We start from the raw sequence: 19,847 nt of genomic DNA on the forward strand, positions 1-19,847 counted from the left end.
GTGATGGTGTTGCTGGTGTAGATATGTGGGCAGAGTTGGCATCGAGGTTTGTTGCATGGGTTGGTTCCTGAGTTGTTATGGTGCGGTGCGTGGTTGCTGGTGAGAATATGCTTAAGGTTGGCGGGTTGTCTGTGGGCGAGGACTGGCCTGCCTCCCAAGGTCTGTGAAAGTGAGGGATCATTGTCCAGGATGGGTTGTAGATCACTGATGATGCGTTGAAGAGGTTTAAGCTGAGGACTGTAGGTGATGGCCAGTGGAGTTCTGTTGGTTTCTTTTTTGGGCCTGTCTTGTAGCAGGAGGCTTCTGAGTACACATCTGGCTCTGTTGATTTGTTTCTTTATTTCCTTGTGTGGGTATCGTAGTTTTGAGAATGCTTGGTGAAGATCTTGTAGGTGTTGGTCTCTGTCTGAGGGGTTGGAGCAGATGCGGTTGTACCTCAGTGCTTAGCTGTAGACGATGGATCGTGTGGTGTGTCCAGAGTGGAAGCTGGAGGCATGAAGGTAGGCATAGCGGTCAATGGGTTTTCGGTATAGGGTGGTGTTAACGTGGCCATCGCTTATTTGTACTGTGGTGTCTAGGAAGTGGACCTCCCATGTAGATTGGTCCAGGCTGAGGTTGATGGTGGGGTGATCTCACTGAGATCCCACTGAGGAATACACTAAGAAACTGCACCATCTACTCAGGACACTCCCTACACTAACACAGGAACAAATCAACATACCCTTAGAGCTGAATTCGAAGTATCTTAGTTCGAACTTACTGCGGGTCCAGACGCGGCAGGCAGGCTCCCCCGTTGATGCCGCGTACTCCTCTCGCCGAGCTGGAGTACCGGCGTCGACGGCGAGCACTTCTGGGATCGATCCCAGAAGATCGATTGCTTACCGCCGGACCCGGAGGTAAGTGTAGACCTACCCTGTGAATGGCTATCCAACTACAGAAGCAGTTTCTCCTCCCTTGGTGTTCACACCTCAACTGCTAGCAGAGCACCTCACCCTCTCTGATTGAACTAACCTCATTATCTCCATACTGATTTATACCTGCCTTTGGAGATTTCCATTACTTACATCTGAAGAAGTGAGGTTCTTACCCACGAAAGCTTATGCTCCCAATACTTCTGTTAGTCTTAAAGGTGCCACAGGACCCTCTGTTGCTTTTTACAGATTCAGACTAACACGGCTACCCCTCTGATAGGTCAGACTTCAGTAGTCGGAAGTCTGACCAATGAGTTCACTCAAGAAATATCGTGAGTTGTCATTTTTAGTTACACATAACTTCTACATAATTGCAATGTGGTTATATTACTTGAATCCTGAGAAGCCAGAGATATTTAGTTGAAGAATTTGGGACTGAATTCCAGATGAAAATTGACAACTCAGGACTAATCTCAGCTGAGCTGTCTCACATGAGTTCAGTGGGAGGGAGAGGTGCTGAGCACCTAGACCTATCATGGCCTATCTCAATATTAAATTAACACTATTAAAACATGCTGTGTTATAACAGCAACACCAGCAGCCATGCCTTAAGGGCACTTATAATTCAAAAACACTGAGGGTTAGTGTGTCAGTGAAGCAGAAAGCTGACTAGACTACCTGATTTTCTGTCCTATTCCTTGTCCTGGAACAGACTAGAGCAATCTACAAACTGCTCGAACCTGGACCAGCTGGCAATGGTACCCATGAGACTGGCGGTCAGCTTGATCCATCTACTCTTCCTTCCGGCCATAACATGCCTCCAATACACCCTTTATTCTGGGGACATTGGGTAGGACACATAGGAGCTGGTTATTCTACATCTACACCCTATGCTATGAGAATCCCCAGGAAAGGGGAACGTGACCTGTCTCTCCTCCCTTTGCATCACTCAGGAGTGGGACAGTGTGGTGCAAAACTGAAAACAAGATGTTTCATTTCAATAGATGTCTTTGGAAGGAATTAAAAAGGCATTTAAAGCCAAACATTTTTCTTAGACCTTCATTGCCACATAACTTAAAACAGATAGTCTGGTCATGCAGTTCCAATGCAGTGTAATTCCAATGAGTTGCTTTTTCAAACTGCAGCATCCGTTTAAATTGTTCTGATTTTCAAAAGAATAATGACTTTATAAAGCACAAAAACAGAAAGAGGGTGTGAGAGACCAGGAGAGCAGTATATGGAGATTGTCAGGTAAAAATCTTTGAATCCATGTACTCACAATGCCCTTGAAAAATGGGTGTTCAGAACCCACGGCTTTCCACTCAGCTGTGTGAAAATAATGTAAAAACACAAGTTTACAGTATGTGCACACAGCTGAGATGCTCAACAAGTGGCCAACTGGAAGAGGTATAGCCTTCTATGCACAAGTACACATAGAATCTTCAACTGAAGTGACCTTACTGCCATTGCCAATTAACACATGCAACTTCAGTCAGTGTTTTTGCATGTGAATTGATACAAGGAATACATACTTGGGTTATGAATGTGCTCCCTCCTACTACACAATGATACAAAGGATACATCTCAGACATACCTTGGCAATTGGAGATAGACATTTCCAAGAGTTTTAGAAGAAGAGTTACCAAGCATTTAAGCAATTGCCAAACTAGTCCTTTGTTGATAGGCTTGGAAGGATTAGATTTTTATCAGTAAATGTTGATTTCACTGTACACACAAACCAATGAAAAATATTTCCATCTATAACAACTGAAATTGGACTTATGTGAGTTAGCAGAGAAAGAAAGAATAACTTATTGACAGAGAGAGCAATTATATGAATTTGAAGGAATTTGGACCCGTTTTTTGAAACATTTGGATAAAGAATGCTGAAATAGCTCAAATAATGCCATAATTCCATTCCACCTAACCTCTCTGCTTTTCCCCCTTTCCCTTTTGCCTATTTGTGTATGTATTTTTATTATTATTATTATCCCCACTCTAACATGTTAAGATCTATATAATAGTGACTGATTTTGTGTTGTCTGGGCTTGCAGTTTTGACAAATTGTAATGTTGTATAATTGGATAATTTTATTGGCTATCCTGTGAAATGTGTGGTATTTAGTAAAACATACATGCCGTAAGTCATTTACCTTTTTGTATATTTTATTTGTTTCTTTATGAACATTAATAAAAATACTCACAAAAAAAGACAGAATTAGGGTAAAAAAAATTCACCATTAAACAATATATACTGTTTTATTTAAATCTCTTCCTACAATCCCCTTTTGTCTGTGTTGCCTATTTAATACTGCCTATACATTTGTTGGGGCAGCACCTATCATATTATTTGTATGTAAAGGGTCTAGGCCATTTGGTGACACTATATGAATAACAATAATTGTGTAAGTGTATCCCTGCCCTCTACTGGATGAAGTATCAGCCTTGTGATTATGTCACCACCTAGTGGCCAACCTCTAATGAGGACAGAAGTGACAGAACATGGAGATTCTCCTTTCGGTCAAGTGGTAATATTTGAAGCAGAGGCTATTAGCATGGATTTCACAGTCAGCCTTCACATAGAGCTATGGTGTGGTGTACAGCTGTTAACTGTGGAGTTTATGCAGCCATGGAATCATTACACCTCCTCCCACCACTTTCCGGATACACAATTTCTCGTCCTTCAGCTAATGAACATTGTGCTAGCCCTAAAAGGCTGACTTGTTCTTTTGCACATCAGCGGTTGTGGGTTTCTTTGGCAGCATGTCTAGATTACAGATGTGTTGTAAATGCAACAGTTCATTTTGTTTCATGATTCCACCCCTAAGCCTCATTATCCATGTTCTAGCTTTAAATTAAAAACAAAAAAGTTCTTCACCCAAGACTCAGACAAACCTTCTGCCCTATCGCACCTGCTACCTCAAACCCACTTTTTCCTCTTTTCATCACTGCTGACTTTTAAAATAAATACAAGACTATTCCACACATTCCCCTTCTTAGCTACACAATTTCATTTTTGATCCACCTCTTAGTCCCCCATTCAGCTTTACACCGTCTATTGGAAAAACTCTTCTCAACTTTGTCCCTATTATTGATCCTGGTTTTGTGCTGGGTTTAACAACTGTGTGCAAACATTTCTTCTACAGTCTAGCTGTATAGGACTCTAAACAGGTTAAAGCCATCTTTCCACAGCTACTGTCTCAGATGAACTATCTATAAAAAGCAAGAAACTCAGAAATATACCATGCATACTGCAAACAGTAACACCCCAGTGTAACTTGCAGCAGGGGGAAAAGAAAATTCCTTTCAGGGAACAATGAATAAAAATCACTTCCATTTTAAGAGGGAATACTTATTCTCATTACGTACTCAGCATTGGAAATCATTGTTATTACTTTGCAGGATATTCTGTAAAGTTATTTTCATAAAGAAGCAAATATATGACTATTCAGGGATTCCTTGACATACTAACAATAAATCCTCTGATAATGTAAATATTTTAATTATTTTCTAGTAGGGTGTAGGAGAAATTCCATTTAATAAGACATTGTAATCATGCTTACAAATAATATACATTGGCTCCAGGAACAGAACAATATTTGTCTATGCTTCCAAGTTAATGGGAGACAATATTTTCAAGATGTACAATTTTTGATTAACATGTAAACTATTTCTTCCTCTCAATAACACAAATGCAAATTCAGCTAATAAACATTGTGTTCCATAATATTTCATAAAGGATGGTTCCACAATGGTAGGTTGCAGCTCTGCTGCTGCTGCCTTGACAAGGGCAATTTGCCTCTGCTTCTATAAACGAATAGCTTCTCCTCTTAGTTTATTTCTCATCCTGCTTGGATAATCAGGCGCTGTAGCTCTATGCACTGTTGAAAAGTTGGTGAAAGCAAAATGTGTCATTTTTTTAGCAAAGCAGATTTGAAAAAAAAACAAACCCAAGCAATACATAATGCAAAGCAGATACCTACTGTATGGAGTTGATGCTGATCCAAAAGACAGTGCAGTGGAAGCCAAAGTTTTCTAAATATTTGCAATTAATCAGCTTTGACCATATAAAGATCTAAAAGATTTTTTTTAAAGTGTAAATTCTTCATCACTTAACCCAGTTCATCGATATGGATCTTGCACATGGGACAGCAATTAGTGAACATAGTCACTATTATCCTCTACAATCATTTCCAAACACATGAGGAAAGAAGGCTACGGAGCCATATGGTACATATATTATAAGGTAACCTGTTCCATTCTTTAGACTTGCTATTACTGCTTTTGCCACAGCTACAGGAAATAAAAAAGCTACTGGAATGCAGACCAGGAAAAAGTATTCCCAGAAGGCTTTGCTAAATGAAAGGTTGGAATCCTTGAGTGGAAACAGACTTTTAAAATCAGCTTTCTGTTCTTTGCAGCTCAGAGGATTCTGCTCAAATGTAAAATACATTTTACCAATGTGTGCACATTTGGTAGCTGTATTTTTAAGCTACTTATGGAAAAAGTTAAGTGTTACCATAGTGGACTGGAATGCAACAGAGCAAAGTACCATTTATGGTAAAGGAAGCATAATGTTAAGCAATTATACCCTGAAACGACACATGTATAGTTTCAGCTCTTGAAAGTATTAACATTCAAGCAACATACACTCAACATGCACAATTATTTTTGCCCCTTTTTATCATTTCCTTTTCCATATAGTGACAGCTTGAATCAAGTATACTCATCAGTACCATTTTGAAGCAAGATGCTGATAATGAAGGATTTCTTCTTCCCATTGCTTTATAGTTTTCGTTGTTCAAATATTTCAGCCTAAGCACTTATCCCTTCAAGTTTTTTAATAATATACTTATTAGGACTGGAACTGTAATTTTACTCTGTTTACACCGCACTTCGCATGATGAGGGTATGATTTGCTTAGGGTTCCTACAATATTAATAATATTAAAAATAATAAGAGTATCATCTTTTGCCATTCTGCAGTATGACCCTCATTCTGCCAGGTACTTAAGCACATGGATAACTTTAAGCACATGAGTAGTGCTATTGGTAAGTACCAGGCAGAATTGAGGACTATATTATCAATTCAATCTTAAACAGTTTATTTATTTATTTATTTAAATGCTTTGTTCTTCATTAATTTTCATCTTTCATGAACCCAACTTCCTCATTTTCCTTTATCTTGAGACCTTTCATGTCTATAGAATAGTATATTGCTTCATCAGTTACGTTTATTCAGTAGCACATTTTTAAGATTCTTCAAGCACATTGAAAGAACTAAGAATTACATGTGATAATGAGTTTAAATTACATCATTCATCTCATCTGCCTAGCCTTTGATAGGTTTTTTTTAAACCTAAATGAAACAAGTCTTTTCTAGACTTAGTCATAATTCATGGAAAGTCTATTACTGACACTTGATACCTGAAATATATTACATAAGAGACTCTTTAATTCCACTGAATTCCATTATGTAAAAATCTCTCTTCTGGCTAGACCTAGATCCAAGAGAAATACAGAGGACAGAGAGAGAATCAGAGATTTTATTTTTTCAAAGATTCCATCTAAAAGTCTTTCAAAATTACATAAGTGTACAGTTCATACCTATGTTTTGTTGGCTTCAAGAGACAGAACGTGGAAGAGCTTGTTAAAGGAATTTATTTAGCCCCTAGCCTCACATTACTGCTTAATAAAAATATGTACTCTAAGAAATAAGATTAACTTGTTTTTATAGCATCAAATTGTATGTTTCACACATACTGAAACACTTAGATCAATAATCGACTGAAAATATTTTTTTTTAAAATATGATCTTATGACATTATATTAGGAATCTAACTCTCTAAAGTAATAAGAATTAAATCTATTTTGAGTGAAAACATACAGGCTACAAATTAAAGAAAGTTTGTGTGAAATATAATGAATAGTGACCATGGGTGAAATTCTGGCCCCAGTGATGTTAGTGGGAATACAACCATTGACTTCTATGCGAACAGGATTTCACTCCATATGTTCCAATAAGGTTAGAAGAAGATTTCACGTCTTTGGTCATAGGTGTAGCCTCATAAAAATTTAAGTCTACCCAAATATGGAAGGACCCGGTAACTTGGTGTCACTGTGCCTTAGTGGGTCACAGCTCAGAATACCATGTTCAGGACAAATTGCTGACAAAAAGGGTTGATTCACCCCAAACTGGTGGTTATTCTATCATTAGATTATACCAAGCTAGTAACAAAAGCAAACTTCTGTCACCACATAGGTTAGCAAGAAGTCAGTCTCAGGCATTCCAGCCTTTATCTCACCACCCAGACATGAGTGGTTACTGAAAACCAATTTCATCCCATATACGGCCATTATAATCTCAAGAGATCAGCCACTTAGCCAGGTTAATATATAACTTTGATCTTACCCAATAATCACACTCTTGCCAATCCTTTAACAACTAAAATATAAAGGTTTATTAATAAAAGAAGAGATAAGAGTTAAACATGGTTAATAGATCATATACATAAAAACTGCAAAGTTCTTATGTCAGGTTTGTAGAAGTGATGGTATAGACTGCTGGCTTGCAAAGTCTCTCTGGTAACTTCCAAAAGATTGGAAGGTCCTCAGTCCATAACTCAATGTGCCCCTTTCGGCTGTAAATCCACAGTCCAGACAAACAGGGCAGAAAAGAGGCAAAATAGAGACATCTCAAAGGCTTGGAAATGTCCTGGCTCAAACACAACTCACAGCTCAGTTTGTGGAAAGTTACTGGCACAAGATGGAGTCCAGGGTCACTTGAGCATGTCACATGTCCTTACATGACTCACACGGGAATAGCCATTGGCTCCTTGGAGCCTGAAGCGTCCCTCCACAGGAAGAGCTATCTGGCTGGAATGAGTTTCTTTTATGGCCCATTGTTAGAGTGAAGTATCCTTAATGTGCCATCAAGCTTGAATAGTCCATTCACAATTGGCTGGCAAGATTGGTTTTAACCTCCTTGTGGGTGTTACCCCAGGAACAAACACATTTGAGAAACAAATAATAGAATCATAGAATCAGAATATCAGGGTTGGAAGGGACGTCAGGAGGTCATCTAGTCCAACCCCCTGCTCAAAGCAGGACCAATCCCCAACTAAATCATCCACATATAGCCAATATTCATAACTTCAGATGCAGTGATGATACATGGATTTAAACAGGATAATCTCATTTAGCAAATCATAACTTTTCCAATGACACCTTACATGACATACTTTGTACAAGATTTGTTGCAACTGTATAACAGTGGTGGTATCAAGGTCATATATGGTCATATTTCAATCATACAGCATCACACTTGGCATAAACTTTCTATTATTTGGCCACTTGCTAGGTATCTGTTTTGATAGTACCGTAACATTTGCAAAAATATTGCCACTGCCAAAAGCAATGCTAAATGTATACCCCAATTCAGCAAAGCAATTGAGCATGTGTTTAAGTACTTTACTAAATATAGATACATTGCTAAGTCAGGGCTATGGATGCCAGTTCAGTACTTAGTCAAGTCAATGGAATGATATCCTCTGATTTCAGTGGGCTTTGGATCAGTACTTCCACAAATGACACTTCACCTAGAGATGAGTGAACCCTCCAAAGGTTCAGAGTAATGCTGTGCCAAATATTCTCAATGGCATGAGAGTTCCACATTTCCTTTTAATGAAAAACCTGAGGAATTATGAGTGCTTCATTTCCATTCAAAAAGTGATTCTAATATGTTATAACATACTAGAATTCATTTCAATTATACCTCTTTTGTTCATAAAAACAATGAAGCTTTTTAAGATTTCACACTGCACAGCAAAAACAGCTATCTCACAAAAAGCAAAACTGGTCATGGAGGAGACTCAAACTGGCTACACAAAACAAAACTGCAAAATATACTAGCAACATTTCATACCCCCCCCCTTCTTTCTTTCAAGCACATCCATAAGGTTCAATCTTACAAATCTTTATTAATGCAAGTAGTTCTTAGTTTAGTTCATTGGGACAACTTGCATGAACACATTTTTGGGGTATAAGGCCTGCAGTAGAGCATTGGGGATTATCCTGTTTTCACCCCAATGTAAAACAGGAGTAACTCCCCTGATGCCAGTACTGTTATATCAGTTTTGGACTCATGTGAGATTTTAATCATGCTGCTTGACTCCACAATTACTAGAAGTAGAGCACTCTATTCAAAATCATAATGTGAAAATAATTAATATAGAGCAGTAATAGAAGAATGAGAAATTTGACTGAGAAAATAAGAGCTGTAGCTTTAACTAAAGAGGCTTAAACCTTTTCAAAAGCATACCTCTCAAGTGCCCCTTAAATTGAAGGATATCACTCACTTTAGCCCCCCTCAAATTACAAACATTCCATGCAAATATGGTGTCCTTTTACTTTTATTGCTGAAAATTATTTACATAAGAAATCAGGAATCATGACATTATGGAAAGTAGTTTACACCAAAAGGACTCCCACATAATTTTTAAGTTGCTTCCTGCATGAATGATATTTTTGAGTCATGTGGTTTGGTTACAACTTATATCCTACGTGGGTGTCAGGGTAGATTGAGAGATTCCTCAAAAAGAAAAAAAAAATATCTTTCACTGTGCCTTGTGGGCACGTAGGTATTCCCTGACAGAAACTGCTATAGCATTGTAACCGGTAAAGGAAAGGTTGGGTACCACTTTTGGCTCCCATTTCCTATTCTGGTCTGTGTCTCCACCATTGGGTGCTGTGGCTTCATCTGTTCACCAGCTCTGTGCTGGCTCTACTCCAGTCCTCCCTAGGAGCCCCAACGGCGTGTTCTGCTCCCGGGCTTGCCAGCACCAGACTGAACTGCTTGGCTGGATTTGAACCCCTCCTCCAGTCTGAGCATGCTTGGAAAGGGCATGGGGGTGAGGTCCTTTTAGCCCATAAGTGTTCCTTAACTCTGCGATGGGGAGGGGCTTTACAGGGGGCTCCTGCCTAGTAAAGGGTTCATATACCACAAGACTCATTAAGGGCAGGTCTTCACTACGGGGGGGGGTGTCGATTTAAGATACGCAAATTCAGCTACGCGAATAGCGTAGCTGAATTTGACGTATCGGAGCTGACTTACCCCGCTGTGAGGACGGCGGCAAAATCGACCTCTGCGGCTCCCCGTCGATGGCGCTTACTCCCACCTCCGCTGGTGGAGTAAGAGCGTCGTTTCGGGGATCGATTGTCGCGTCCTGACGAGACGCGATAATTCGATCCCCGAGAGATCGATTTCTACCCGTCGATTTAGGCGGGTAGTGTAGACCTAGCCTAAGTTGTCCAGATTTGGATCTAATTTACTGGGATGGATCCTTGTCTACTCTGGATTTACACTGGTGTAAGTGAAATCTCTCTTTACTTTCCATAGTTAAGTGCTATCACTATATTGGCCATCCAAGGGTGCTGAAGGAGTTGGCTGATGTGATTGCAGAGCCATTGGCCGTTATCTTTGAAAACTCGTGGCAATCCAGGGAGCTCCCGGACGATTGGAAAAAGGCAAATATAGTGCCCAACTTTAAAAAAGGGAAGAAGGAGAATCCAGGGAATTACAGACTGGTCAGCCTCGCCTCAGTCCCTGGAAAAATCATGGAGCAGGTCCTCAAGGAATCGATTTTGAAGCACTTGGAGGAGAGGAAGGTGATCAGGAACAGTCAACATGGATTCACTATGGGTAAGTCATGCCTGACAAACCTGATTGCCTTCTATGATGAGATAACTGGCTCTGTGGATATGGGGAAAGCGGTGGACATGATTTACCTTGACTTTAACAAAGCTTTTGATACGGTCTCCCACAGTATTTTTGCCAGCAAGTTAAAGAAGTGTGGATTGGATGAATGGACTATAAGGTGGATAGAAAGCTGGCTAAATTTTCGGGCTCAACGGGTAGTGATCAATGGCTTGATGTCTAGTTGGCAGCCAGTATCAAGCAGAGTGCCCCTGGGGCATCGGTCAGGGGCCTGGCTTTGTTCAACATCTTCATTAATGATCTGGATGATGGGATGGATTGCACCCTCAGCAAGTTCGCGGATGACACTAAGCTGTGGGGAGAGGTAGATACGCTGGAGGGTAGGGATAGGGTCCAGAGTGACCTAGACAAATTGGAGGATTGGGCCAAAAGAAATCCGATGAGGTTCAACAAGGACAAGTGCAGAGTCCTGCACTTAGGACGGAAGAATCCTATGTACTGCTACAGACTGGGGACCAACCGTCTAAGCGGCAGTTCTGCAGAAAAGGACCTGGGGATTACAGTGGACGAGAAGCTGTGTATGAGTCAACAGTGTGCCCTTGTTGCCAAGAAAGGCTAATGGCATATTGGGCTGCATTAGTAGGAGCATTGCTAGCAGATCGAGGGAGGTGATTATTCCCCTCTATTCGGCACTAGTGAAGGCTCATCTGGAGTACTGCGTCCAGTTTTGGTCCCCCCACTACAGAAATTGGACAAATCGGAGAAAGCCCAGCAGAGGGCAACTAAAATGATTAGGGGGGCGGGGCACATGACTTATGAGGAGAGGGTGGGGGAACTGGGCTTATTTATATCTCTGCAGAAGAGAAGAGTGAGGGCAGATTTGATAGCAGCCTTCAACTACCTGAAGAGGGGCGGGTGTTTCCAAAGAGGATGGAGCTAGGCTGTTCTGATGGAGTGTTGGCAGATAACAGAACAAGGAGCAATGGTCTCAAGTTGCAGTGGGGGAGGTCTTGGTTGGCTATTAGGAAACACTATTTCACTAAAAGGGTGGTGAAGCACTGGAATGGGTTATCCAGGGAGATGGTGGAATTTCCATCCTTGGAGGTTTTTAAGGTCAGGCTTGACAAAGCCCTGTCTGTGATGATTTAATTAGGGTTGGTCTTTGAGCAGGTGGTTGGACTAGATGACCTCGTGAGGTCTCTTCCAACCCTGATCGTCTATGATTTGACCTAATTACTGCCCTTAAAAATGCCAATGGGGAAACATACATCTTAATTACTTTACACATTAAACACACACACTCAGATATAACAAAATCAAGATGACAAACATTTCCTCAGTAATGTTATCACATTTCATTTTAGCCAAGGTGGGGCAATGATTAGACACCACATATCAGCTGGTAAATAGCGAATCTGAGATTTCTTAATTGTACTGTTCCTCTGAAAATCTCCAATGCCATTTATCATCTGTTTTCTTAGAGTTAATTTAAATTGTGAATACTTTTACATCAAATAGAGGAATAGATTTAATCAAGGACTAACACTGGAAACAACTTTTTTAACTTTTTCCTCCCTGTGAGATCTACTCTCTGCCTCATAGATCCAATGATTGTCCCATTTTTCCTCACCCTCGAAACCAATTTCCAGAGCTCGGTTCTTTTGGCCAAGGCAACTGGACTGGACTCCCTTTAGAGTCTGTCAATACTGTTTATCAGGAGAGAGGGACTGCTGTTTAGCAATACTTAATACTCCCCTCTTCTTTACCCAGCTCCCATTGATAACTAGAGAAGATTCCAATCAGCGCTATTCGTAGTCAGTATGAGGTCAACACTTGTTACTTTTTGCATATGAAGGTAAAGCTCGCAGGATATGACCACTGGAGCCAGAGAACAGGATATGTAATTGGGTCACAGCCAGAAAACCTTGCATAGAAAATTGCACACCAATCATATCAGTCATTTCTCTAGTTGTGATAATTTTTTATTGTACGCACCTACAGTTTCACCATATCAGATATATATGTAACAGTCACATTTACAAAAAAAAGTTGCAACATCTTTCAGTTTTCACTTACATTTTTGTGAAAATGGAAAAATAGAAGTAGAAAGATAAGTTTTTTCTGTTAACCGATGAATTTCCAATAGGATAAATGCATTCAAATTTACCAAAAGAATGCAAAATGCCAATTTGCAAATAGAGATGATAAAATTTCACACTGTTGAAATTTACAAATGCCAGTGATATCTTTTTTTTTTTAAGTTGATATCTTAGAACCACTCTTCTCAGTGCCATTGCTGAGCTTTTGTTGCTCTTTTTTAGCTTTATGGTCTTAGTGGTACAAAATACATCCTCCCTCTTTGCAAATATCTGTCTAAAGCAGCATTAAATGGAAGCTACAACACTTTCTACTGAATGAACTGCTATGTGAGTGAGAATCAGTCACACTATTTCAAGCATTGGGTGTGAGCCTGCGAACATATACAAGGGAAATTTTACTCACACAGTTTGTCCCATTTATTTTCATGGAATGACTCAGGAGTAAAATTCCTCATCTGCGGAAGAGTTTGGAGGATAAGGTCCATTTTTAAATTTCTCTTGTGGTATGCTGGCAATGCATTTTGTTTTGGTATGGGAGACATTTGAAAAGAAAACCAGATAAATGCATAAAGAACATAAAGGGGAAATCATTAACAAAGGGACAAAGAATTGTAATAATTAGGATAGCAAGGCTTGCTCTCTATAAATACAACTAGTGACTATTGTAGGAGATCTATAAATGGACTGAGAACTCTTTTAAAAGTTTGCACAGCTCTTTCCCCTCTCCTTCTCACATATGAATAGACCTATTCATTTCTATGGAACTTTAGTGTGTACCAGGGCTGGAAAGCAGTCAGAGCTGCCTGGTACAGCTTCAGGTAACAAATGTTTGTCAAATTCAGATTTTTTTCTGTTGTAGTTAGAGAGTCTGTAACACTAATCTATTAGTATGGGTGCAAAATAAGGTGATTCAGTAGCATAGAGAGAGTCCGGTGCTAAGTCTAAAGCAAAATTAAGGGCCAGAGTCATGCGACATAGTTTGAGTATTTTACACACACACACACACACACACACACACACGGTTACATGACTCTGGCCACTGATATTGCTTTACGCTTAACAGCTGGCTCTGTCAGTGCTACATATGGATAAACTAATGATGCATTAAAGTAATTCTGCCCTTATCTACATGGATATAAATCAGGACTAACTTAATAGCAACCAACAGATTTACAACAGTGTACAAATGTGAGAGAAGCATCAGGCCCTATAATTATTAATGTTAAGATAGAAAACTAACATTACAAAATTCATTGTTAAAGATGAAAAGTATTTTGCATGTCTCACTATTGTGATCCTGACAGATGTAACAGGAATATTTAGTACCCTGAAAGCAAAGCAAGTAGTGTTATATATCAATCTATGGGACCTCACTGGAAAATTGTAAATGAAGAAAAATGCAGAATTTTTCTGGGGGTTTTGTTAGTAAAAATCTGAAAAGTGATTTTTTTTTCATTTTTTCATAAGAACCAGACAATTTTGAATCAAATAAAAATTTTCACAGAACATTTTGATTTGGAAAAAAAAGAAAAAAGTTTCAACAGAAAACTTTCAACCAGCTCCACTATTTACCTGTCTACTTTTATCACGCCTATCACCAGGCTGTTTGCTCTGCCCCTCATGACACTCCATTGCCTCCCTCAATTCAGATACAGTATATGCAGATTGAAATTATCGGTTTTATATCCCTAATAGTTTATATGCATGCTCAGTTTAAGCTGTCTAATTCTGCTGTCAACATGTGTGCTTAACTTCCACTGCATTAATTGGAATTAGGTGCAAATCAGTGATAAAAAACACTTTAGTACCTTTACAAATGATAGGATTAATAACATACAATAACTCACGCAGCGGAAAGCAGGATGCCAGTAGCATTATTTCATGAATTTCTGTACTGGCTCTCCCCGCACTGGTTCTTCTTTCTCCACATCCAGTTAAAGTTTCTTATTCTTGCCTTCAAAGCCCTGCATTATTCCCCCTGCTCCCCACCTATCCAACCCGGTCTCCTTTCATCTTGCCCTCTTTCCCAGCCCCTATGTTCTGGCAGCCTCAACACAGTGTGTGTCCACTTCTCCCACCGCTATCCATACTTTCTTCTGTGCTGCCTTTCATAGGAATGCCTTTCTTGAGCTGATCCGTTAGAGCACTTTCCTCAGTGACTCACCCCTACTGTGACACCTACAACAAATTAATTGACTTAGGATGGGAAGGTAGAGGGGAAATTGGGGGATATTTTTTCTAATTAAAAAAATGCATTAACAAAACATTGTATCACCAAGACATGGTCAATCCCTGTAGGGCGACTTTACTTGTTTGCTGAGCCCCTTTCCTCCAACATTTGTTTGCCTGATCACTCGGACTGTTGCTTCCTTTCTGTATGTGCAGTGCCTAATATACTGCAGGTCCTACCAGAAAAAAATATTAATACTAAAATTTGGAATTACCTAAACTATTCAGTTATACCTGCATATAGGGAATAGTCCTCCTAATGTTTGATTGGCTTGCGAGAAGTATAATACAGTATCGTGGGGTAGACATATCAGAGGCTATTACTACTTATGTGTGTGGCGGGGGGAAAGGCACTTTTCCCTTTGGTATGATCACACATCTGGCTGACGATTAGTGTCTGATTATAATCTTTCCAATGCAAAAGATATTTGTCTACCTGTGGTGAACAAAGCTTACATTTTGTACTTGCAGTTTGGTTTTAGTGAAGCAGGATTAATTAGCTCCCAGCTGTCTTTGTGAGGACATGTCAGAACTTTCCTCTGAGAGGAATCTAGGAGTATTCAGGAAACAGCAATAGCTTTAATAAATCATGAACTGAAACTTACGAGAGCCAAAAATGCGCAGCAGCCCAATGTTGTGGGAAAAAAGAGTAGCAAGAGAGAGAACAATAACCTGGGCCAAGAGTTAAGAACATTGAGCCATATCACTCCCTTCTATGCAAAGTACTCAGAAGGGGAACCATTACTTCAAATCTTATGCCAGAATAAAGGCACAGAGCACATAACACATTCACCTTTGACGGATATAGTGGCCACTGATGGGTAATAAGCCAATGATCCCCTTGCCTTAGTTGTGAATTTGCCCACCTCATACACTTCCTTGACTGGAGTAAAACTGGTGAATCATAATGTTGCAACAAGTACCTTAAATTACATTTTGTAGGGGAACATGTTGCTGAAAGCAGCTACACCCAGGCTTATCCCAACCTCTCACTGGCTATGCTCCTGAGTTCATATGGAACATCCAATTGCATTTAGTTCACTTGGAGAGGCCACCCACAGCTCCAGGGTTGGAGGTGAAGAAGAAATCTAATGCTACAAGCCTTTCTGCACTGCACTCCAGACCCATTTACATACCAGCAAAAGGAGGGGAGTCTATAGGACATAGGTTGCTGAAAATATTGCAGAACACAAACCTTGATATACTACCACTGCTTCTCACTGAGAGCTTGGTTTTAAGATATTTCCTGGATACACTCAAAACACTAATCAAGTTCTGAAAAACTAGTTTCAAAGAATGAAGATTCACTTTTAACTGATTCAGAAATGTAACTTGCGCCCTCCCCGCAAGTCAATAGGTCAGATTCAGTTATCTGCATGTAACGCTATTGGATTTTCTCTGGGGAGTCATAGGGTTATAAGCTAGGGCAGAATTTAACTGTGTTTGTAAACCATTGCTAGAGAGAGCTCATAAGAATTTTTTATACTCTCAAAATGATAGGAGTAAAGGGATAGTTGTTAATAGTAATCAACATAGACCACCTTCTGGACAAAAATGACATCTTGGTAAGAGCCTGTGGTTAATACAGCCAGCACAGGGGGATATTTTTGTGAGAGAAAAAACTAAGAGTCTTGAATATACTATGAGCTCTGTACGTTTTTGTAATTCTACCATGACTTTCTACAGGACATGGCTTTCTGAGAACAAAATAGCACCTTGCCAGGCCTTCTTGTAATGCAGTTAGCTATTTATTATATTTTATTCCTCTTCTTGCTAATGTAAATTTTAATGTTTGTAGATCTCAGCAATCAAGATAAATACTAATAAATAATGAGTAGTGACTAATGTTATATTGATATGTTCGTGATTCTTGTCTATTCCAAGTTCTAGAGCTCACCTTACTCAGTTAGCTAGCCTCTCTCCTGAGGGAGGAAAAATATGTGTGTGTGAGCCTAAGTCTATAGGTGCAGAGGTGAACTGAGAGTGTAAACTAAATAGAGGATGAAGTTGGATGTCACATTATTTTATGTAGTTATCTTAATGGTGAATATCAGTGCTGTAAGCACATTGGCCATCTGGTTCTAATTACTGCCCTGACAAATACCAAATAGTTTTAACACACACAACGCTGATATTGTTACCAGCAAACACGTTCAATCTGGATAAATGCAAGCCAGTCTATCTGGGGGTGGGAATAATCCAAACACAGTTGTCCAATGAGAGGCAGGCACTGAGGGTTACATCTTGTCTGTTAGGACAGCACCATTCTGTAGTTTAGTGAAGTTAATCAGCAGCCAGTACTGTGGGCTATTGGAAAGTGTAGCCATGACATTCAGCTGCTTCTCTTCCCCCAGAGCCATAACAGTAAATGCTAAAAACAATGCAGAAAAAGCTCTGGAAGGAATATAAACCCTCATGCTTCAGGGTTTCAACCAACCTCTAACTCTTGGGAGGAGACTTTTCTAGGGGCAGAGTCTCTCATTTCTGCCTATTGTGGGGTTTCTTACACTTTCTGCTAAAGTATCTGGTGCTGGCCAATCTTGGAGAAAAGATATTGGGCAACAGGTCTGATGCAGTGAGGCAATTCCTATGTCCCTACGTTTCGCCACCAGGGCTTGGGGCCAACAGATCTGTGCTATGCTTGTATCCAGGGGCCAGATTCCTGACATTGCTCCATCCCATCCATCAACACCCTTCTATGGTCCTGTACAGAGTATGACCATGTATCACAGCTTTATGGCATGCAGGGTGGGTGGGTGGGGGGCTCTCTGTTTCCTGGCTGTTCCTGCTGCAGAAGAAACATGACATTTCCATTCTGCTTTGGGCTTGCGTGCCTGCAGAGGGGGCCAGAAAATTTGGCAGTATAGGAATATCTAATCTGAACATGTCACAATTCAGTAGCTCATTGAATTATATGATATGTCATTGGTAATAAACAGAGGTAACTAAGAGCACAATGTGACAATATTTTCATAAAGTAGCAACTATATAAAGATATAAAGATATGAGTCTTTCCCCCAAATATTTTACTGCCCATTTTTAGTGGCCCAGAATTCTCAAATAGCCTTTATTTTGGATTTTATCAAAGAGTTTTTTTCTTCAGCTTTTTGGAGGATGCTTGACAAGAATATGTTTATGGTAATAAGTTTTGAAGAAAACATGTTAGAAGGTAATTGAGACATCCTGACATTTTCCAAAACATTGTGGAAAAAAATTGGAACCCATGATACATTTGTAAATTCTTACTGCAGCCGTCATTCATTTCTCAATATTTAAACTTTAAATCTGAGAACAAAGAATGGGAACAGCCAAATAAAAAGCCACAGCAGAAAAGAACATCTGCAAAGTTCTATGAAAAAAATGCACAAATGTTATGAATTAAGCATTTTTTGATCCTCTTTACTGCTGCACAATTTCACACTCAGCAATACTGTGGGGAATACCAAAATATTTCACACTGTTATAAAAAGCAAAAAAATGTACTGCTTTTATAGAAGTAGTAAATAAAAAATTATCACTAGCAATCAAATAAGTAAGTGCAATGTATTACATGGTGGTATATGAAAGAAAATAAAGCCTCCATTAAATGGACATCAATGTCTGATCAGATCAATAAATAATAAAACTTGCTGTGGTAAATATTAAATATAATACAGAAAGATTTTAAATTTACCACTTCCGCATATAATTTTCATTATGGCTACAGTGGACTTTGCTGAGACTGGCAGAGACCAATGAGGTAAAACTAGTGACTCCCTTATTGAAATTAATGGCAAAGAGGCAAGTTCCCAGTCCAAACCTAAACTTTCTAATAAAGCCTTAAAGAAATGAAAGTTCTTGACTTAGACTAATCCTTTTCTGAAATCCCTAAAATGATTCACAGCACAAACAATTGGGTGCTGGTCCATGACCTATGGTAATTATTATTTATTAATTGTATAATGATAAAAATGATGATTGATAAGATAATTAATGGACAATTCTGAAAGTGTCACTCATGACCCAAGTTGGTGAGTGTCTCCTGTTATGTTGAGTTACAGAAGCGTAGAAATGTTGGGCAGGAGGGGACTTTGAAAGGTCATCAAGTCCAGCTCCTTGTGCTGATGCAGGGCTGAATAAACCTAAACCAGTGGTTTTCAACCTTTTTTCATTTGTGGACCCCTAAAAAATTTCGAATGGAGGTATGGACTCTTTTGGGCATCTTAGACATACTTTGTGGACCACCAGGCATCCACAGACCACAGGTTGAAAACCACTGACATAGACCATCTCTGACAGGTGTTTGTCCAACCTGTTAAAAATCTCCAGTGATGGTGATTTCCTAACCTCCCTTGAAAGCATATTCCAGAACTTAACTACCCTTAAGGGAAAAAAACCCCACCTTTCTAATATCTAACCTAAATCTCCCTTGCTGCACGTTAAGCACATTACTTCTTGTCCTACCTTCAGTGGACATGGAGAATAATTGATCACCATCTTCTTTGTAATGGCCCTTAACATATTTGAAGACTTATCCTAAGTCTTCATTTTTCAAGACTAAATATGTCCCATTTTTTCAAAGCTTTCCTCATAGGTCAAATTTTCCAAACTTTTATCATCATTTTCGTTGCTCTCCTCCTGACTCTCTCCAATTCATCCACATCTTTCCAAAAGTGTGGTGTTCAGAACTGGACACAGTGTTCCAGCTGACGCCTCACTAGTGCCGAGTGCAACAATTACCTCCCTTGTTTACCATATAACACTCCTGTTAATACATCCCAGAATTATATTAGCCTTTTTTGCTATTGCATCATATTGGTGACTCAGATTCAATGTGTGATCCACTATAAGCCCCAAATCCATTCAGCAGTACAACCACCTAACCAGTTGTTCCCCATTTTTTAGTTGCACATTTG

This window comes from Trachemys scripta, chromosome 8 (assembly GCF_013100865.1).
Source record: "Trachemys scripta elegans isolate TJP31775 chromosome 8, CAS_Tse_1.0, whole genome shotgun sequence".
In the NCBI taxonomy this organism is placed as follows: domain Eukaryota; kingdom Metazoa; phylum Chordata; order Testudines; family Emydidae; genus Trachemys; species Trachemys scripta.